This window comes from Balaenoptera physalus, assembly GCF_965194825.1.
Source record: "Balaenoptera physalus genome assembly, chromosome: 3".
Lineage (NCBI taxonomy): Eukaryota > Metazoa > Chordata > Mammalia > Artiodactyla > Balaenopteridae > Balaenoptera > Balaenoptera physalus.
In genome coordinates this window covers 169,003,589-169,025,523 of record NC_138890.1, presented here as the reverse complement: position 1 = coordinate 169,025,523, position 21,935 = coordinate 169,003,589, and the positions used below count along the sequence as shown (strand labels likewise).

Below are 21,935 nucleotides of genomic sequence, written 5' to 3'. Positions count from 1 at the left end.
TCAAAGCTAAACGCACAGACTTTCCTGAACAACCCTGCTTTCTTGCTTGCTTGCTTGCTTTCCTCCTTCTTTCCTTTCTTTCTTTCTTTCTTTCAAGGTGAAAACTCTACCGTACCCTTCCGGAAAGTGAGGAAATGTCTCATTTGTTTTTAGGAATGAGGTCTATTTTTATAGGAAAGGACTCCATTCTGCCACCATTTAGGATACGAGTTATATTTGTTATCTCTTGTGCGTAACAAATGTCCCTAAACTTTAGTGGCTTAAAACAACAAGGTATTGTTTCTCAAGTTTCTGCTGGTCTCTCCAGGTCAGACTGCTGGTGGAGATACTGAGGCTGGAGTCAAAGGTAGCCTCATTCACATCCTGGGACCTTGTTTGGGCTGCTGGTGGGGCTTGTCTCTCCACATGGTCTCTGGCTGCTCCGAGACGTTGAAAATGAAATCTTCAATACCTCTGAAGACCTAGTCTCCGAGGTTGCACAGTGTCATTTCTGCTGCATTCTATCGGCCAAAGCAAGTCAGGAGGCCAGCCCAGAGTCAAGGGGTGGAGAGACAGGTCTCACCTCTTGATTTAGGGAAGAGCAGCAAAGTCACACTGCAAGGGAATGAGGACACAGGACACCATTTGTGGGGGCCATGACTGTCACAACGCACCACACTATTGTTAATAACGTTTAAAGCTCATATAAACATTAATTAAATTAGCTCTTGGCTCTGAGACTGTAACCTGGATGAAATTAGACTAGAGGTCTATTTTGGATCAGAAGCTTGTATTCATTCCAGCTTTGTTGCAGTTAATCCTTACTTAAAACTATCAGAAACCACTTATAGATGAGTCAGAGAAATCTGAGCCTGCAGTTTTTACGGGGATTTTAACCATCAACTAAGAGAAAAGTAATGCGAATCCATCAGCTATTTTTAAATGTACTATTATTATCTAATTGTATGTCAAGTCCCTTAGGTTTCCTGATGTCTAAACATTTCACAATGTTGTAGAATTATGAAAAGATCCAATTGCCAAGAGGATGCGGGCAAAGCTGAACATGCATGTGAACCGGGGCTGTAATGCTGGTAGGTCCCTGCAGCAGGAGGCACAGAGAAGGCCAGGATAACCCTCGTGCCTGCAGCTCAGACTTGGCCCTCTTGTCACTTCAGGCTGCCAAACCTGTCACACTCTGGCAATAAGGAGCAACAGTTGGATGAGGACCAGGGCTACACCGACATCTGACCACCTCTGCGGTCTGGGCTGATTCCAAAAATTCCCTGGGAAGAAAGTGGCATGCAAGAATATCAAAGTTGGGAACTGCTTCCACACCTGCCCCCGTTATTCACCCTCACCAAGTTCATCATGCTTTCTTCCACTTCAAAGCCTTTGCACTAGCAGTCCTCCCTGACCTCAGACTTGACCCCCAAGGGTAAGTAATGAAGCGTGCTGTGAATCTTACCAGGAACTTCAGCACCCTGAAAGTGCTTTGGCTTGCTCCTCTGTTGCCCCCAGCCCAGATTTTCTGCCCGCATGCATCCTTAGGGAATGCTTTTTTCCTCTGATCCCTTGAGTCAGGGGCTCTTTCTGCAACCCTCAGCCTGTACCTGAGCCTTAGTGCTGGCGGAGAAGCCACACCCCCCTGGGAACGGGCCCTGCAGAGACACTGGGCAGCTGGAGTTCTGAGTTCTTACAGAAGAACAGGGGAGTAGAGAGAAGAGGCACAGAAAAAGAGAAACAAGGAAAGAAGGAAGAAAAAGAATGGCTTCTGGAGACAAGTATTTCCTTTTCACACTTCTGATGCCCCTAAGGTGGCCCTTAAATAGCCATCTAGGAGGAGCCCGGAGGGGTTTGCAGAAGCGGGGCTGGGCAGGGGGTTGGTGCGTTGTGTGTGCCAGGGCAGGGGGCATGTAATGGGCAGCTCCACCCCACTCCATGGGGACGGATAGTGAAGGCTTTCTCCCAAACCCAAAGAAGCTGCGTTTTCATCTGAAGCTGTTTCCTTATTGGAGCTCAGTGGGAAGAAACACACAGGAAAAGCGTTTAGCAACTGTATATGCCCTGGGCGCGGTCCAGGTCGTAGCCATTCTTTCTCCCTGGAAGAAAGGACTAAACCTTTATGACTGCGGTGGCTCTCCCTCTCCCTGACCACCTCCCACCTTCCTGCAGTCCTGTGAGGGTTCCCATATGCCTCCTCCTCCCTTTCCCCACCCTCACGTCCGGTCCTGGCCCCGACATTTTCCTGATCTCTCTCCTATGGCAGCCTCCACCCAGACCCCCAGCTTCAGGCCTTCTTCCCTCCCCTCCTCCAAAAGCTTGGCTCCAGGTCATGGGCTGACCACCCTTCCCAACCCCAAGTCCTGGGTGGCTCCCAGGGCCTAAAGGTTCAAGTCCAAACTCCTTAGCGTGAAATCAAAGTCAGGCTTCAGTTTGCCCTCCTGGGCCTGTCTGCCCCACTCCCGCCCTCCTTTTATCATGGCCAAGTGCATCAAGCACGCTCACATGGCTGGGCTTTAACCCACGCTGCTCCCCGTCTCTGCTGCAAAGCCTCTTGGAGATGGACGCAGATGTTAGCTCAGCTGTAAAGCCGCCCTCTCCCCACACCCTCACCACCCCAAACAGCCACCGCTGGGCGTTCCCCTGGATTTCTGCCCTCTCCGCGTGAAAGGGTGACCGCTGGGAGTTGGGATGTCTGTCTCCGTCTCCATCACCAGGAGGAGGAAGTCCTCACTGGACCGAGCCCTCTCTGAGCTGGTCTTATTCCTCTCGGCATAGTGAGAATTCCTCTCGTAGGTCTCCACAGGGTAGGCTTTCCGTACAGAAGGCTCTCTGTCATCAGCTGGGAGGTAGTTATCCTGTGCTGCTGCAGGCCTCTTTGGTTGCTTTTTGACCTAGCCCCACCTCCCTCTTTCCCAAATAGCTAAAATTAGGTCTTTGACGGTTCCTTGAAATGTCAGAGTCACCATATAGCCCCGCCATTCCACTCCCAGGAATATAGCCAAGAGAACTGAAAACATATGTCCACACAAAAATGTATACATAAATGTTCACAGCAGCATTATTCATAATAGCCAAAAAGTGGAAACGATCCAAATGTCTATCAACTAATGAATGGAGAAATAAAATGCTCTGTATCTACACAGTGGAATATTACTTGGTGATAAAAAGGAAGGAAGTACTGTTCCATGCTACAACATCGATGGACCTTGATAACATTATGCTACGTGACAGAAGGCAGCCACAAAAGATTACATAGTATAATGATTTCCTTTACATGAAAGGTCCAGAATAGTCAAATCTATCGGCACAGAAATTGGATTAGAGGTTGCCAGGGGCTGGGGGGAGAGGAGGAATGGGGAGCCACTGCTCATGGGAATAGTTTTCTTTTTACAGCAAGGAAAATGCTGTAAAACTGATTGTGGTGGTGATGGCACAACCCTGTGAATGTATAAACCGTGGAAGCGTACACTTTGGATGAATGGCATGGTAATGTGAGTTATATCTCAATAAAGAGGTTAAAAATAATTGTCCTTTGAGCACTGAGTATGGGTATACTAGTCCTTAGAGGGATGGATATGGTATGCCATTTCTGTCCTAAGTGCAAGAAGATCGCCTGGGAAACAGCCTCCTGCTCTTGGCCCCTGCCACCTTTTCTGCAAGGCTCCCTTTCCCCTTTCCCCTCTTCCCGCTCGGATGCTGTGGGATGGGGGTAGGGGCGGCAGAGGGTGGGTGAGGAGTCTCTAGCTGCACCCCCAAGGGGCGCGCTGCCCGCGAGACCGGCCTGCAGGCGCGCACGTGCTGCCAGGCGGGGCCCCGGCGGGCCCTCCACCCCTGCCCCGCCCCAGGGGCTGAGGTCCGAGGCAAAGGGTGGCACGCGACACTAACAAAGGTGTTCGACTCCAGGCGCAATCCCAGCCGTCCCAGGAGACCCCGAAACCAACCAAAACCGCACCCCCAGCCCAGAAAGGGCTTCTCAAGGGGCGCGGGTTGCGGCGGCACCCCTGGATCCTGTCCCTCCGGGGTCGCCGCCGGGCCCGAGAGGGGCGGTGTCCTTGGGTGGGCGCGAGGTCCCGCAAGGGCCGCCGGTGACTCGAGCAGGGAGCGGAGGGCCCGCAGGGAAAGGGGCGCCGAGTCGGCGGAATCCATCCTGACTCTCCCAGCGAGACCTGGCTCAGAATCTAAGGGACTGCAGGGGGCGGGAGGTTCGTAAAAGGGCAATATTTGTGTTACGGAGAAAAGCAAACAGGAGTGTCCAGAGAAGTAGGGATTGGGGGCCGCGGAGAAAGCAGAAGAGCAGCGGCCAGGAGCTAGAGCGGAGGCGGGGCGGGGCGGGGCGCGGGGGTCCGGGATCACGTGGGACCCCTGCCGGGCCGGGTGGGCACAGTTCACAGGGCAGGCTGGGCCCGGGCTAGCAAGCCGAGGGGTTGCGAAGGAAGACGGCCGTGCGGACGCTTCGTGCAGGAAATGCACGGAGACAAGCTAAACTCCACCATCGCGTGATTGCAATCCAGCCACTCAAATGGAAACCGAGTCCCAGGCGCCCCACAGTGTCCTGAGTTTGCCTCTAAAATGCACGCCAGCCTGAGGAATCTCAGAGACCTGAAAAGAGGGGACGTCTCGCCCGGGGAGCTGGGGGTTGGAAGGAGAGCCCCTACCGAGTCCGGAGCCATTCACCTGGGCGGTGACCCTGCAGCTTTGCCTTTGGGGCCGGCTTGGGCCACCCTGTCACCAGTTCCTGTCTCTGCTGCCCTCTGGCCAAAGTGGAGGGATGCTTCAGGAGCTGGAGGCAGATGCCATCAAGAGTGGCAGGGGTGAGCAAGAGGGCAGCTGTCCCTTTGGCCCTTCTTTCTTACAACGTTTTTATTACCACAGTAATTTGTGTTCATTATTTAACAATAGATAAAATACACTGAATAGAATAATGGGCCTCCAAAGATGTCCGCCCACAACCTGTACATATGTTAAAGCCCACCCCCCCCCCAAAAAAAAAAGAAAAAAAAAACTAAGAGACTTTGCAGGTGTGATTAAGTTAAGGATCTTGAGAAGGTGATTATCCTGCATCATCCAGTGGGGAACAGTGCAACCACAGAGGTCCTCAGAATAGGGAAGCAGGAGAGTCAGGGTCACAGGAAATGTGAGGACAGAAGCACAGGTCAGAGCGATGCAATTGCTGGCTTTCAGGATGGAGGAAGGGGACGCTAGCCTGGAATGCAAATGGCTTCTAGAAGGTGGAAAAGGCAAGGAAACAAGAGTTTCCCCTAGAGCTTCCAGAAGGAACCTAGGCCTGCAGACACCTTGATTGCAGGCCAGTGGAACCCATTCAGACTTCTGACCTCCACAACTATAAGATCATAAATGTGTGTCATTTTAAGCCACTAAACTTGTGGTAGTTTGTTACAGTAGCAAGGGGACATGAATACATACATCTTTAAAATGAAGGGACTTCCCTGGCGGCCCAGTGGTTAAGACTCTGTGCTCCCAATGCAGGGGTCGCGGGTTGGATCCCTGGTCTGTGAACTAAGATCCTGCAAGCCACGTGACATGCCAAAAAAAAAAAACAAAGAAGAAGAAGATAAGTCACTTGTAATCCACCTCCCAGAACAAACACATGATTTTTCATATCTGTAGCTTAGCAGTCAACTGAGAACCAGAACTGGTGTGAGAACGCACTGGTATAAAGGCTGAAGTGCCACACAGCTAATGCTGGCGTGCCCCATTCTATCTGCTAAGATGGTCTTGACGCTCACCCAGCGCCCAGATCTGGGCGTTCCAAATGTCATTCTCCACTAAAAGGAACCAGAGCTCCACAGAGAAATGGCCCGTTTCACGGTTCAGGTAGGAAAGATACAAGATGTGCCCCAAACATATTATTCTGCCAGACAGTGAGGAAGTGCTCAAAGAATCATAGGAACATATCAAAAGGACAAAAGATACTTAGCTTGAGCAGGCTCCCACTGGACAAATCTAAGAGAATGATATTATTGAATTATAACTATTCTTACTTTATTCTATTATAATCATAGCCTAAAGTAAGAATCCACAAGTGCTTATGGATATAATTATGTAAATAAAAAAATAAATACATAGGGAGAAGGGAAAGCTCTTCCTTATGATAGAATATCGACTAATGAATGTAGAAGGGATAATGGAATTAGAAAGTACCATTTGGAGCCACCATAGTAATAATCATGTCAGGGAGAATCATCAATGGATGCTAAAACAGTGGGTGAAAGTTTAATGAGACGCAGGATTTGTATATGGTCTCAAGGTCTTTCCCCACAGGATACTATAAAAGGGAAAACAGTAACTTCACAGTGGAGAAACCTGGCCACCATCTTAACCGGGTGATCAAAGTTAATGTGACCGCTAATGGACAAATTGACAACAGGTGGCTCTGATATGATGCAACACAAGGGCACAACACGCCCAAAATGCGTAACCTGAATTTCATTGTGAGGAAATATCAAACAAGTCAAATCGAGAGACGTTTTACAAAACAACTGGCCTGCACCCTACAAAAATGTCCACATCATGAACAACGAAGGAAGACTAAGGCATTGTTCCTTACTAAAGGGGACTAAAGAGGCATGAGAACTGAATGCAATGTGGACTCTGGATCGGATCCCGCCCAGGAAGAAACATTTTTTCCTTATAAAGGACATTAGTCATGCTACGGCACGGATTAACCTTGAGGACATTATGCTTAGTGAAATAATCCAGTCAAAAAAAGACAAATATTGTGGGATTCCACTTTTATGAAGTACTTAGAATGGTCAAATTCACAGAGACAGAACAGAGAGTGGTTACCAGGGGCTGGGTGGCAGGGCGGATGGGGAGCTATTGTTCAATGAGTACAGAGTGTCAGTTTGGGATGATGAGCAAGTACTAGAAATGGATAGTGGTTGCTATAGACTGTTGTGTCCCCCCAGATTCACATATTAAAGCCTAATCCCCAAATTGATGGTATTGGGAGATCAGGCCTTTGAGAAGTGATTAGGTTATGAGAGGGATTAGTGTTCTTATAAAAGGGACCCCAGAGAGCTCCCTTGCCTCTTCTGTCCTGTGAGGACACGGTGAGAAGATGGCGGTCTGTGAAACAGGAAGCAGGTTCTCACCAGACACCCAATCTGCCAGCTCCCTGATCATGGACTTCCAGCCTCTAGATCTGTGAGAAGTAATTTCTGTTTCTAGCCACCCAACCAGCCTATGGTATTTTTATTGTAGCATCCCAAACAGGCTAAGACAGTGTGATGGTTGCATAACGTTGTGAATGTACTTAATGCCGCAAATTTAATGTTATATATATTTTACCACAATAAAAATAATTTAAAAAAACGGCAACTTAAAAAAAAGAACATTTGTAAATGATTGGCAAAATGTGCGTAAGGTCTGTACATTATATAACAATGGTGTGCCAATGTTAATTTTCTCATTTTGATGAATGTTCTGTGGTTATGTAAGAAAGTGTCCCTTTTTCCAAAAAAAAGAAATATATGGTGAAGTATTTAGGGGCAAAGAGGCAACATGTTTACAATCTACTCTCAAACAGTTTAGAAACATTAATATATACAAATTACCCATGTCTGGATAGAGAGAATGGCAAAGCAAATGTTAACATTTGGGGAATGTGGGTGTAATGTGTATGAGAATTTGTACTATTATTGCAACTTTTCTGTAAGTCTAAAATTATTTCAGAATACGCAGTTTTTAAAATTAGAAGAGGAAATTAATTGGAAAGAAGTGAAATACTGTCTGGGGGAAACAGAATTCTAATGCCTGAGGCTGAGATGCAGTGACTGTCTGAGCCTCCCCGCTCTGGGATGCCCTAACTCTCAGGCTTAGGATCAAGGGATGCAGGGTTTCGGTGGCACTGACTGGTGGAGAAGAAATAAGGCAGATGGAGAAAGACAAATACTGTATGATTTCATTCATATGTGGAATCTTAAAAAAAACACAGCCAAACAAACGAAACAAAAACAAGCCCATAGATACAGAATCAGATTAGTGGTAGCCAGAGCGGAAGTGGGTTGGGGGTGGGAGAAATGGGTGACAGGGGTCAACTGTATGGTGATGGATGGTAACTAGACTCGTAGTGGTGACCACCTCGTAGTGTATACAAGTTATAAAATGTCGAATTGAAATGCCGTGCACCTGAAACATAGAAGAAGAAGAAGAAGAGAAGGAGGAGAAGGGGAAGAAGAAGACAACAGGCGGAACAAATCGATGGTGATGGCAATCACACCCAGGTACGGGGAAGTGGGTCTTGATTATCGGGAGCGCAGGAGGGAATTCTGTGCGGTCCTGAAAATATTCTATGTCTTGATCTGAGTGCTAGTTACAAGTTTCCAAGACGTGCACTTAAGCTCTGTGCCCTTTTTGCTGTATGTGTTAATCCTCCACTTGAAAAGGGTTAGACCGTCTCCACCCCCAGGTTGACGCTGCGCACTGAGATTGCGTCCATGCAAACGAGGCGTTCACTGAGACTTGAGGGAGACTCGATTTACGTTGTTTGTTCTTTCGTTGCTAAGCAACACAGGCTAAGCGGCACAACCAAGGGACGCCAACCTTTAACAGCCAACCCAGGGGATGTGCTAAGCCAAGGCTCCAAGAAGGATCCACACGGACAGTCCCCACTCCCAGCCCTTTTGTGTTCGGGGGTGGGGGCGGGGAGGAGGTGAGAATGGGAGTTGAGCAGCTCAGACGCCGCGGAAGGCGTGGCCCCTCCCGGCGTGGGCTGGCTGCAGTGAGCCACTCTCCCGCCCGCCCGCTGCATCTATCGCTATGGCAACTGCTTCCTCAGGTCTGGGGCTAAAATGAGGCTCTGTGGGTGTCAATCCGTGCTTGAGGTCTCACCTGCCATGGAAATCGTGTGGCCCGATGAGGAAATTGATGAGTCACTGCAGGAAAAGCCTGACGCTTGTTAGACTGGTTCATTCTTGCAGAAATGGGGCAGGTTCGAGACTGGGGGACAGGCCTGAGAGAGAGAGAGGGGTGAAGGTTATCTGAAGGGCAGAGGTGGTCAGGGCATCAAGAGAAAGAGGTAAGAACCAGTTAAAACTAAGGAGAGGTGGAAATAAGCAAAGATCACCCCCATGAGAAAAACAAAGGCTGTTTACGCAGAGCTTGCTGTTCAAAGAGTCAGCAGCCCTCCTGCGTTTGGCAGAGACTCAAAGACCGGGGAGGCGTGGGAAAGCTGCTAACAGAAAAAGGGAAGGCTGCAGGTGTGCACTGATCCGAGGCTGTTGTCCTGGGGAAGCTGGAGGCGGGCGGGAGGCGGGGTCGTCCTGTGTGATTGGCGAGGGTGGCTTATTTGGCTTTCTCTGATTGGTCCTGAATTGGAAGCAGGGCCAAAAATTAGGGAAGCTGACAGTTATTGATGTGCTGACCGTTCTGGGCTGCTTGCTGCCGTGGTTGTGGTTTGGCTTCCTGGGCTGGTTGCAGCAGATTGTGGGTCAGAGTTCTATTGTCATATATGGCCTGGCTGTTGTCCGTTCGTATATTCAGTCTCTCAATGAATACCCAGAAGTTAAGACAGTCAAGAGAGTAGTCCTCATGGTCCTATTAGCAACGAAGTGAGGCACTGAGCGGTGTAGAGAGGCAGCTGTGAGGACCACCCCAGGGGAGGTGGGCCGTGGAGCATCACAGGGAGGAGAGGGAGGGAGGTGGGTGAGGTTAAACACCCATCTGATCTCAGAAAGACAGGGTGCAGGGGCACCTCTGATGGAGACTCTCAGAGCCCCTTGTGAGTTGGGGATGTGTTCCTGGCACAGGCCCTAGGCGCGGAGTGAGGCCCCTTCGGAGGTGTGGGATGTGGGCAACTCACTGCACCTGAGTGCTCCCTTCAGCTCCGGCCTCATCAAACTGCTGGGAATTACTGAGTTAATGTGCGTCAAGTTCACTGGACTGTGCCCAGCACTTGGCAAGTGCTCAATGTTAGATATTATTTTGCTTCGGAATAATTGGTCAAAAACTGAAATTAAATATATTGTTAGGATTGATGTCAAATTGTGTTAATGTAACTGTCAGCTGAAGTGTCGGAAACCTGGCCTCAGAGTAGGGTAGAGAAGGGTGGTGAGTGGATTGAAGGGGCCAGTAGTAGAAACACATCATTCGTGGCCACCAAGAGGGTATATGTTTGGTCCAGCCTAGACTGCATGCCCTTCCCAGGGATGGAGGAGCAAGAGAGGCAGAGGCCAGTGGAAAGCCTGGCAGGTCCCCTAAAGTTCTGTGTTTGGAGTGAGGGAGGATCCGTTCTCTGAAAGAGAGGCAGATCTTGTTGCCAGGAGAAGGGGGGATGGAGACATTTACAAACAGAAATAACATGTATGTGTAGTCATATGCTTAAAGTTTGTGCAAGAAGAAGACTTCAACCTAAGAAATCTAGAAATTCTAGTGAGGCTCCAGAGTTACACCTGAACAGTCAGAATGCTAACATTACATGGGTTCTCCAAGTGAGGTTGTAAAAACGATTCTTTCCCAATAAAACCAGATAGTCATCCCTAATTCAGTGGTAACCTTTGAAGGCAGGAATCAGGTCTTGGACATACCTGACCTGCTTATCTTTGGGGTCTAACAGCATATTCCACAAAATAAGTGCTCAGTAACTGTTTAAAGATAATGAAGGCATACAAGAAGGTAACAAAAGAAATTCAGCTTCAGAGCTTAATGGTTTCCATAGGTACAGGAGTGAGGGTGCCAGATAATCCCTAAAGGTTCCTCTGGGTTCCACAAGATAAAATTTCTAGGAAGAACTTCGCTTAAGGGCAACTACACTATTTCAGGTTAGAATCCGAAATATCGGATGAAAATGTTGATTTCAACAGACTCATTGGTTAAAGAGATCCTCCCTTGGGGCCCCAGGAGCTGCCTCTGGACACTGCATGTAACCATGTGTGGCAGAGGGGGTTGACACTTGCTGGCTCTACAGCCTCTGGAGCCAGCAAGTCAATATTGAGGTTCAGATTGGTGGGGAAGCATGAGTATTAGTTTGACTGCTGTAACAAATTGCCACAGACTGGGTGGCTTAAAACAACAGAAATTTCTCTCTCACAGTTCTGGAGTCGAGAAGTCTGAAATCAAGGTGTTAGCACGGCAACATTTCCTACAGAGGCTCTGAGGAGAATACATTCCTTGCTTCTTTCAACTTCTGGTGGTTGCTGGCGTTCCTTGACCTGTGACTGCATCACTCCAATCTTTGCTTTCATCTTCACATGGTCTTCTCCTCTGTGTGTCTCAAATCTCCCTCTGCCTCACTCTTATAAGGACACCTGTCATTGGATTTATGGTCCACCTGGATAATCCAAGATGACCTCATCACAAAATCCTTAATTACATCTGTAAGGACTGTTTTTCTAAATAAGGTAACATTCACAGGTTCCAGGGATTAGGGCGTGGATGTGTTTTGGAGGGCCACCATCTGGCCCATGACACTGATCTCCCAAGGCAAGAACATTAAAAAGTTCATAGTTCACTCCTGAAAATGCTTGTTGATGGCCACGGAGCTCCCAAGACGTTCTGGAGCTGAGTCAATGAGCTCACGTGGGACAGCCCGTCATCCATCCACCCTTGGAGACGGCATTTATTGCCAGCCTGCAGCAATCTGACATAGCTGGGATAGCCAACAGAGCTTAAAGAAATTCCTGGGCTAAAGGATCCTCTGCATGTGGAAGTTTTCATGGCCAACGTAGATACTTTTCTAATCGCAAGGGTGGACCTCTTGGTCCATTTATCCTTGGGGTCCTTGGGGCTTGTATAGTTTAGCATTTTTCAGAGTGCATGCCCAGGCACTCCAGCTGTGTGAGATGGCCTCTGAGAAAAGAGTTCAGTGACCAAGGACATGCGAACAACACTGGGGACCATATTCCCTCTTGTGGATGCTCAACACATTTTAATAGATTAAAGGCACCCAGAAATCCTATGGTAGAGAAGCCCAGTATTTCCCAACTTGCCTGCAACTCTTTACAACTCATAAATCATACTTGGCTTTGGAAGGGAAATCTATTGGAAAGGAAATGTATGAGTGTGTGTTTGCACTGTGTCTTCTGTGTTGGCAGAATGAGGGAATGTCAGATTATGCCTCCTTTCTGACCTTATTTGCAATCTCAGAGCTTGTGCCAACCACTGACTCTAATGGGCTCTGGTCTCTGCTCAGCACCAGCTCCCCTGCTGACACGTTGCTTCATCCCAGGATTCAGCTGTGTTTGCCCAGGATTTACTGACTTGCTTGATGCTACAGCAGAGAGCACAGAACTCTCTGTTATGCCAAGTCCTCTGAGGCCCTCCTCACATTCTGCTCCTTTACCATAGTTGAGGGACATGTGAGTGAGCTTTGTGTACATGGCACCGAATAAAGCATCTTCTTTATCTGCTTCATTGAGTAATAAGTTCAGATGTGGCAACTCAATCTAAATTTGTGTGGCTGAAGCCCAACTTCTCTTTTTCTTCCTTTGGTCTCTTCAGAAGGAACTCTCAAGGCCCAGTTATATCACATGGACCGACAGTCAGGACGCTGTCACTTGGGAAGAAACAGCAGGCTTCAACCGTGATTTGCCTTTCTCTTTCTCCTTTCTTTCCTTCCTTCCTTCCTCCCTCTCTCCCTCCCTCTTCTTTCCTTCCCTCCCTCCTTTCTTCCTTCCTTTCTCTTCTTTCCTTCTTTTTCTTTTCTTTCCTCTCTTTTCTTTCTTTCCTTCCTTCCTCCCTCTCTCCCTCCCTCTTTCCTTCCCTCCCTTTCTTCCTTCCTTCCTTCCTTCCTTTCTTCTTTTTCTTTCCTCTCTTTCTTTCTTTCCAAGAATTAGGAGATTGACACAAACAGAACAAGGTTTTATTTCATTGGAAAAATTACAGGAGACTTTTCTTTTTCTTAATGGCCATACCACAAGGCATGTGGGATCTTAGTTCCCCGACCAGGGATCAAACCTGCACCCCCTGCACTGGAAGCGTGGAGTCTTAACCACTGGACTGCCAGGAAAGTCCAAAAATTACAGGAGAAGTTTTTAATAAAGAGCTTAGAAGGTTTTGTAAAATACACTTGTCATTACGAATATCAACAAGAATGTTTTTAATGATAGCATGCACTTTCAAATTTAAGAATAATTTAAAATTTTGGCTGTCCTACTTCGTGAAAAAGATATAAATGAAAGAATATGAAGGACTGTGGCTTTCATGTTTCACTCCACAGATTTTTTTTTTTTTTTACTTAAAAAAATGTTTTTTTTTGGCCATGCCACAGGAATCTTAGTTCCCTGACCAGGGATCAAACCCAGGCCCCCTGCAATGGAAGCGTGGAGTCTTAACCGCTGGACCGCCAGGACAGTCTCTACTCCATGTGTGATTAATGAATGGTGAGACTCAGCAGCCAACACTTTGACCAAGTGATCAAACTCGGCATCAGTAATCATGGTCCAACCTGACATTTTGGCCTCCTGATTTGCTACCATATGAAAAACACATCATCTATGAAATATTCTTGCTAAAAAATGTTTAACTTGAGTCATATCAAGCCTCTAGGCTAACTTCCAGTTTATAGGAAATACAGGGGTTAAAGGAACAGTTAAATGACACCAGGACAAATCAATCAGACAAATCTAGAATGAAGGACATTGTATAAAACAACTGTCCTGTGATTTTCCAACAGGGATAGTCATTGAAAAATGAAACGTACAAGGACTGTTTTAGATTAAGGGAGACTATGTAGGCTTAAACCAGTGGCAATGCATGAAGGTCAATTGAACGCTTGTTCAAAAAAAATTCAAAACAAAACTATAAAAGACATTCTTGGGACAATTATAGAAACTTTAGATTCTAGATATTGTTATGGTGTGGCAATGGGTTTAAAGGATATTATTCTAACTGTAGGAGATACATGCTAAAATGCTTAGAGGGAAAAGTTGTTCAGACACACTTTCAAATGACACAGAAAAAAAACTATAGTTAAAATACATATGGCTAAATCTTAATATGTTGAATCTAGGTTGAGGGCATATAGGTGTTCATTGTACTATTCCTTCAACTTTTCTGTATATTTGAAAATGTTCACAATAAAATGTGCAGAAAAAAACTGGTCTTGAAGGCCTTCATCTCAGTAACATTTTGGCTTAAATTGCAAGTAATTTTTATTTGAATATTGTATCTGAATATGTTAGGGATAAGAAACACTTGGTACTTTGTTTTGATGATTTGATTTGATTCAATGTAGCTCCTTGTTGAGACTATCTGCCTGAAGCATTGAAATTGAATTCATTATAACTGAGAAGTGCAGATGTAGAAGTACAGACACACCAAACCTTATATATCACTGTTGCTCAATTGATATTTCAGCTACCTTATGAATGTGTCTCTTGCTAAGAAAGGCATTCATACACATGTTGCTATTTCAGCAACAAAAAGTATCTCCTGGAAAATTTTGCTTTGTTTATTCAGCCAATATTTATTGACTTACTACTACATGTCCAGGCCTGTGTTGGCCTAAGGGAAACATCAGTAAATGAAAGGGGGCCATGGCCGTTGAAGATCCACAGTCACTGACTTCCAAGTGCACAAGGACAGATGTAGCCTCATTCATGCTAATGCAGAATTCTCTAAAGATTTTGCTTGTGTACACCCTAAAAAATTATTACCTTCATTTCTTTTTTTTTTTTTATATTTCACTGCCTGCAGTATTGGTTTTTTAAAAAATTTTTTAAAATTTATTTATTTAAATTTTATTCATTTATTTATTTATGGCTGTGTTGGGTCTTCGTTTCTGTGCGAGGGCTTTCTCCAGTTGCGGTGAGCGGGGGCCACTCTTCATTGCGGTGCACGGGCCTCTCACTGTCGCGGCCTCTCTTGTTGCGGAGCACAGGCTCCAGACGCGCAGGCTCAGCAACTGTGGCTCACGGGCCCAGTCGCTCCGCGGCATGTGGGATCTTCCCAGACCAGGGCTCGAACCCGTGTCCCCTGCATTGGCAGGCAGATTCTCATCCACTGCGCCACCAGGGAAGCCCTACCTTCATTTCTTGATAAAAATTTTTCATTGTATGTTTAAATGGCAGCAAAGATGTAATTCTGGCATAAAACTGATATTTTAAAATTGTTTCATCACTTTTTTTAAAAAAAAGGTCCTAGTAAGTATAATTTCTTTATAATCTTTGTCTGGTAATCCCATATATGAAGTCTTTGTAGGATGGTTTCTGTTATCTGTTGTCTGTAAGTTCTTGTTTATATACATATATATATATCCCAGATATGGGATTACCATATTGTATCTGCCAGGTACTTAGGGGTCCCAGTAGTTCAGGATCATTTTGAACTAAATTTATTGCTTGAGATTATTTGGTTACTGGCGTGTCATGAGTTTGAGGTGCAATCCATGCCAGGGTTGGTTCCTGGGTATAATTTAATAAGGCTCAGCAAAACCAAATTTTCCTAAAAGTTTCAGAGAGGGGTCTACTTTTGGTTCACATTTGGTTCACTATTCCTCCTGAGATCGCAGTTCTGGAGGCCCTGGGGGAGAATCCTGGTAGAAGGTCTCTTAATAGATGTTTCACCGTGGGCAGGCTCTAGGCTTTGATAGTTGTTATTCTTGCCCCTGGAAGCCATCAAAATTCAGGTTCAAAGTTTGCCTGTAATCAGGAGAGCAAAAGCAACTGCCATGTTCCATTTATATCCCGTCCTTAGATTCTGGCCTGCTAGTTGCTTTACTATTTTTGTCAACTCTTCAGTGGTTTTACAAATATGTTTTTAATATTTTATCAAGTATTTTCAACTGTTGGTCTAAATAACCTAGCCTGCTATATTCTTGGAAAGGGAAGTAAACATCATCATTTTTCTCAATACTTTAAATGAGAAGCTCTTTTAACCTGAGGTTTCTGCCTGGACTTGAAGGCAACCATGAACTCCTGGAAATTGTATGCAACATTTTGTGTTTATGCAGTTTTTCTGGGAAAAAAGCCCACAGATTTTATCAGATAGTCAAAGGTGCTAATGACTGAGACTCCCCAGATCTGAGAACCACTGCTTTATAGTTCCATTAGCACGTAGCAATTTTAATTTTAAAAAGTGATTTCAGAATAATTTCAGACTCACAGAAGAGTTGCAAGTACAGTCCAAAAAAACTCCGATACTGCCTTCACCCAGATTCACCAACTTTTAACTTCTCTCTCTCACTCACACACACACACACACACACACACTTAGTCTTTTTCTGAACCATTTCACTACAAGCTTCAGACCTGATTCTACATCACCTCTAAATACTCTAATGTGCATTTCCCTAAACAAGGACCTCCCAAGAAGTCAGGAAATCAACACCGATACAACACTACCATTCAAAGAACCTATTCAAATTTTAATTTTGCCAACTGTCCCACAAATGTCTTAGTTTTCAGGTCTAGGATTCCTTCATACATTGCATTTAGTTGTCACGTCTCTTTGGCCTCCTCCAATCTGGAACAGTTCCTCAGTCATTCTGTCTATCATGTCCTTGAGAGTTTAAGAGAATACAGCCCTTATATTCCGTAGGCTGACACTCAACTTGATTCCACTGGATGTTCCCTCAGGCCCAGACTCAGGCATGCATTCCTGACAAACTTCAATTTTCTCGTTATGTCAATCTGTCCCATCACTGGTGATGTTGACCTTGATCATCTACTCATGTTGATGTCTTCACTGTAAAGCTACTATTTTTCTTTTTAACTGTTGGAAAATGTTCCAATAATATGCTAAAATCCTGTTCCTCATTGAAACTTCACCCATTCTTAGCCTCCATTGACAACTCCAGTCTGAACCACTGTCAGGTTGGTAAGTGATTTTCTGTTTATATCATTCCTTTTACATTTATTGGTTGGAATTATACTGCAAAGTGATTTTCTGTTTTTATCATTCCTTTTACATTTATCAGTTGGCATTATACTGCAAAGGAAGAGCTTTTTTCTCTCCCTACTGATTTATATCATGGTGAGCTCATGAATTCCTAATCTGTTACTGTAATATTTATTTTCATGCTCAAATTGTCCTCAGCATGGCCAACGGGAGCCTCTTTGAGCCAGTTTCTTTATCCTTTTAGCATGGCCCTATCAGTTTTTGAGCCTTTCCTTAATTTCTGCACAAGATGTTCTAGGCTTATCTTGTAGTTTTCCTGCTCCAGCCCTAAAATCTGACATTTCTTCAGAGAGTCTTGGTTCCTCTTTTTTTCCCATATAAATATTTTTTGAAAATTTTGAACTTTATTTTGTTTTAGAGCAGTTTAAGGTTCACAGCAAAAGTGAGAGGGAGGTACAGAGATTTCCATATACCCCTACATAGGCTCCCCCCATTATTAACATCCCCCATGGTATATTTGCTACAATTGATAGAATTGACACATCATGATCACCCAAAGTCCATAGTTTGCATTACAGTTCACTCTTGGTCTTGTACATTCTATGGGTTTGGACAAATGTCTGATGACATGTGTCTATCATTATGGCTCATACAGTCTTGGTTCCTTTTAGTGGAGCATGGTATTAGAAACCAAAATCTGTATACTCAGTGTGCTCATAGCTACTGAGATATCACTGCATGTCTATCCTCTCAGAGGACAGAACTAGGAAATGTATATAACGTACACATAATATTAAATAATATATATTTCCTAGCGTATATATTTAATAACTGATATATATTATATATGATATTTACAGACATACATATATAGTTGAGCCTTGAACAACACTGGTTTGAACTGCATGGGTCCACTTATACTCAGATATTTTTTCAATAAATACGTACTACAGTACTACACCTTCTGAGGTTGGTTGAATCCAAGGATGTGGGACCACAGATATGACGGCTGACTATAAAGTTATACTCAGCTTTTCAACTGAGCAGTGGGTCAGTGCCTCTAATCCCCACATTTTTCAAGGGTCAACTATATATATTTCTATATTTGTTTACATTTTTAAAAATGAGTTCCTAGTGATACCTATATTTCCAATCCAACACCTCAGGGTTTTTTCTAGCCTTCCCCTTTTCCATGTTAGTATTTTCTCCAACAGTGGGAAATCTGGTCATCATTATTCAACATAATCAATTGTCCAACCACACCAGTCTTCTCTCTCTGCCACCTGCATGTCTCTCCCTTCAGCATCCATGTTCTTGCCCACATTACTGTTGTGTCTCATAGCAGGAAAGGAGGAGAGATGGAATAGAAAAATGGAAGGGAAGGGAAGATGAGATGAGAGGGAAAGGAAGATAGGAAGGAAGGAAAGAGTTTAATGTTAAGATAATGCCATAAACTGCCTTCAATAATTTATAGACGTTAACGTTAAGCTTATAGTAAGGCACTTTACTTAATTATCATACGTATACTTGGTAAGCAGCAATTCTGTGCAGCTTCTGTGCAACTGCTGTAAACTCTTGGGCTTCTATCTAAACATGGGCTCATGGTAAAAAGTTGAGAGTTTAGTGGCAGTGTTAAGAGTGTGGCTGCTGAGGCTTCCCTGGTGGCGCAGTGGTTGAGAATCTGCCTGCCAATGCAGGGGACACGGGTTCGAGCCCTGGTCTGGGAAGATCCCACATGCCGCGGAGCAACTAGGCCCGTGAGCCACAACTACTGAGCCTGTGCGTCTGGAGCCTGTGCTCTGCAACAAGAGAGGCCGCGATAGTGAAAGGCCCGCACACTGTGATGAAGAGTGGTCTCTGCTTGCCGCAACTGGAGAAAGCCCTCGCACAGGAACGAAGACCCAACACAGCCAAAAATAAATAAATAAATAAATAAATAAATAAATAAATAAAAAGAGAATAAGGGTAGGAATTAAAAAAAAAAAAAAAAAAGAGGGTGGCTGCAAATGGTAAACAGGTGAGGTTTAAAAATTAGAGGTCTGGAGTCAGACAGACCTGTGCTTTAATTTTGGTTCCTCTTCTACATATGGCCAAAAGCAAGTTACTTATCAGCTGTCTCAGATTCCTCATCTGTGAAATGGCTACAATATTTGCTTTGCAAGATTGCTATTAACGTTCATTGAACATAACAGGGAGTTAGGTTAATTATTGTTATTGTTAGTTTGTTAGAGTTGGTGCTCAAAAAATTATACTGTTGTCTTCCCACACATTCCCTGTTGCTCCTTTGATTGCTATATGGAAACCCAGAATTACTAAGCTATAGTATCCTCGTGGCACAGTGCGCGCGCACACACACACACACACACACACACACACACACACACACACACACAGAGGCTGGAACCACGTGTATGCTATACCTTTAAGTGTCTCTTTTGATCAAAATAACTTTTTCTCAGGTTGAAATTCTGTATGAATTCTAACTGGTTTCCTTGGATAAGTTTGGCAAATAAAAATATTTCTATATAATCTTGGTGTCCTTGTTTGAAAACAATGAGAATTCTAATTATAATGCGTATCTATTGTTTTGTCCTCCCTTTTCTTGTGGGACATGTTCTTTCTGCACTTCAGTAATGTAGTTCAATGGCGGTGTACACGTTATGTTCTTACAGACCTTCATCATTTGGTTCAGGGATGGGCACCTAGCTGGACCAATGAACTGTCCTTCCCTAGGAATTGTTGACTTGAGACCAGAGATCGTCACCCTTGGCCTGTCTGATGGTGAGGCTGAAGATATGACCTTGAGAGCTATCAGGGGCCTTGTCCCCAGCCATGTGGAGGAAACTGGTGTGACAACAAGAAGCTGATGTGCAGAGAGAAGCAGAGCAGAGGGATGGGGGCAGAGAGGGGACTCTGGTTCCAGCAATTCCTGAGGCCCACTGGACCACTACCCTTGTCACAGTTTGTTCATGTCGACAGTCCATTCCTCCCTTTTGTCTACTAGCTTAGTTGGTAACTAAGAGAGGTCTGACTGCCTTATGTATCTCAAAGGGTTTGTTGTGAGGACCACTGCCTGGCACATAGTAGGGACTCAACAAATATTGGTTGATTACTCTTAGGTTTAACCTCCAAAGGCTGAATGAAAAAAGGTTGGGGCAATTCTCAACTCTAGAAGTAACCTTCCTTTGAGCATCACAAAGGAAGACACAGAAAGACAAAAGGAGGGAGCCCTCCACCCGCACCGCATACACCCACATCCCTCCAATCCTAACCCAGGTCTACCGCCTGGAGGTTCACATACCTGCCCGGAAAGACCACTGGCACTTCCTTCAGTAAATCTCGAAGTCTACCTCTCAGAATCCTTCCCGCTTTTGCTGTACAACCCGAGGCTGGGTCTGGTGGTCCTGAACTGTGACCCTGGTCTGAGTTGAGTGCTCTGCCACAGGCCTTACAGGGGATGTGAGTGCTTGTCTGGTTGGGCGGGAGGGGTGGGGACAGGGGTATGAGCCTCCTTCAGATTCCATTTCTTGGGAGATAATATAGTCTAAACATATTTAAGAAAAAGCTTAAATATGCTCAGTTCTCAAGGTCAGCCCTTGAAATCAGCGGGCCTCCGTTATCGTGTCAAGACTTTGAATTCTCTCCTACCTTGGGTAACATGAGTGACTCTGGTCAAATCGGTGACATTAGTCTTCAAGGGCTGCTCTCTCTACAGAGGATTCCACTTCATTATTTTTTTTTCTTTTTTTTTCATTTTAACAGTTTTTAATGAAAGTTGTATACAAGATTACTTCATTCCTGCATCTTCTCAATTGTTTCTTCCTTATATTTGCCCTTTTCCTTTCCTACTTGGCGAGATTTGGCTTTACGTTCGAGGATCTTTTTGTGGTCTTTGTCCAGTTTTAGTCTGGTGATAACCACCTTGCTGGGGTGAATGCCCACATGGACAGTCGTGCCATTAGCCTTCTCCCGCTGCACTCGTTCAATGTAGACGACATACTCCTTCCTGTAAACCTGGACTACTTTGCCAATTTGCTGCCCTTTGTAGTGCCCTCGTACCACCTGAACTTCATCGTCCTTCCGGATGGGCATGGATCGGACATTGTACTTCTGTCTCAGCTCTTTAGAAAGAGGGGAAGACATAATCTTCCTGCGAATGTAGGAAGGCGCATTGAAATGCCTTTTCAGGTTCTTGCTTCGGTCAGAAGTCACAAAGGGATTGAACTTCATTTCGGCCGCTGGCGCTTCAGCGACGGCCACAAAAGGGAAAAGGGCCCACTTCGTTATTTTTATTCTAAGTCTCATTCTGATTGATGAGGCTTGGGGGAGGGCGTCTTCCCAACTCCTTCACTCACACAGATGGAAAAGAGATTGCTAGCATTCCTGAATGTATCATATATCTAATCTATATGCAAGTCATTTGCATATTCTTTAAAATAGATTTCCTTCGGATTAGAGACACCTTTAGTTCTACTCAGGTGATTCTAAAAGTGGTGACCTTTCTAACTTGTTATTTTCTACATAGTTCTTCTTTGAGACAACAAGCCAGGGATTACGGTGAGGAAAGGTGCTGTACTGATGGAAGCAGAGCTCAGTCCGAAGCAATTTAGCTCCGGCCAGGTAAGCGTCCGACACGCAGTGTTATCAAGCCCTGTCCGTATCTGAACCGATTTCCCTTACAGGAGGGTGTTGCAGCCTCCAGCCTAAGCAGGTTATTGAAGCAGTCCTTCCAGGCAAATGAAGTTTCCCTGGGAGGGATTGTGGTAGAGTTAGAGCTTGCCTTTTTAATTTAAGTGACATTTCAGTACTTCCTCAAAACGTGCATCAGAAGTGCCCGCGTGCGGAACAAAAATGCATATCCCTGGGCCGACTCCAAACACGCGGCACCAGAATCTCGGGGCGGGAGGGAGGGGGGCGCCGAACTTGTATTTTCACAGGCGCCCAGGTAACTCTTCAGCTCTGAGACCCGCCTTAGTCTGCACCGCGCCCGGGCCGCCGCTGGGCTCGCCACCTCGCCGTCAGGCGCTCGCTCCCGCTGCTCTCCTCCCTCAGCTCCGCGCCTTCTTTGTCGCCTCCCTCGGGGTCATTAGAACTCAGCTCCTTCTAAGGTTTCAGCCCCATTGCCCCGCGCAGCCCTGGGGAACAAACCCCGTGTG

The 21,935-nt window shown here is 45.4% G+C and overlaps 1 long non-coding RNA gene and 2 pseudogenes across 6 annotated transcripts in view; 1 reads left to right on the top strand and 2 right to left on the bottom strand.

The window, feature by feature from the left end:
- The window catches only part of LOC309659091, a 23,199-nt gene extending 17,641 nt beyond the window's left edge, over positions 1 to 5,558 (top strand). The window contains exons 2-3 of one of the 2 annotated variants that reach the window (XR_014262577.1): positions 996 to 1,070; positions 1,155 to 5,558. This is a non-coding gene — a long non-coding RNA (uncharacterized lncRNA). Of the gene's footprint in view, positions 1 to 952; positions 1,071 to 1,154 lie in introns of both variants that reach the window. The other variant, XR_014262578.1, reaches the window with a different exon arrangement.
- LOC309659087 (small ribosomal subunit protein uS8 pseudogene) overlaps positions 5,407 to 21,935 on the bottom strand; it is a 35,832-nt pseudogene continuing 19,303 nt past the window's right edge. Inside the window, exons 2-3 of the transcript XR_014268343.1 lie at positions 8,836 to 8,956; positions 5,407 to 5,507 (exon numbers count right to left, since the gene is read on the bottom strand). The product of XR_014268343.1 is annotated as a small ribosomal subunit protein uS8 pseudogene (transcript). The remainder of the gene's footprint in view (positions 5,508 to 8,835; positions 8,957 to 21,935) is intronic.
- Positions 5,418 to 21,935, bottom strand: LOC309659085 (large ribosomal subunit protein uL24 pseudogene; annotated as a pseudogene). Of its 3 annotated transcripts, none has more exons than XR_014268346.1 (2): positions 20,081 to 20,576; positions 5,418 to 5,507 (listed from the first exon to the last, which is right to left on the bottom strand). The product of XR_014268346.1 is annotated as a large ribosomal subunit protein uL24 pseudogene (transcript). The 3 variants fall into 3 exon arrangements; XR_014268344.1 differs by lacking the exon at positions 5,418 to 5,507 and adding an exon at positions 14,654 to 18,114 and having other exon boundaries at positions 20,081 to 21,935; XR_014268345.1 differs by lacking the exon at positions 5,418 to 5,507 and adding an exon at positions 14,654 to 18,105 and having other exon boundaries at positions 20,081 to 21,935.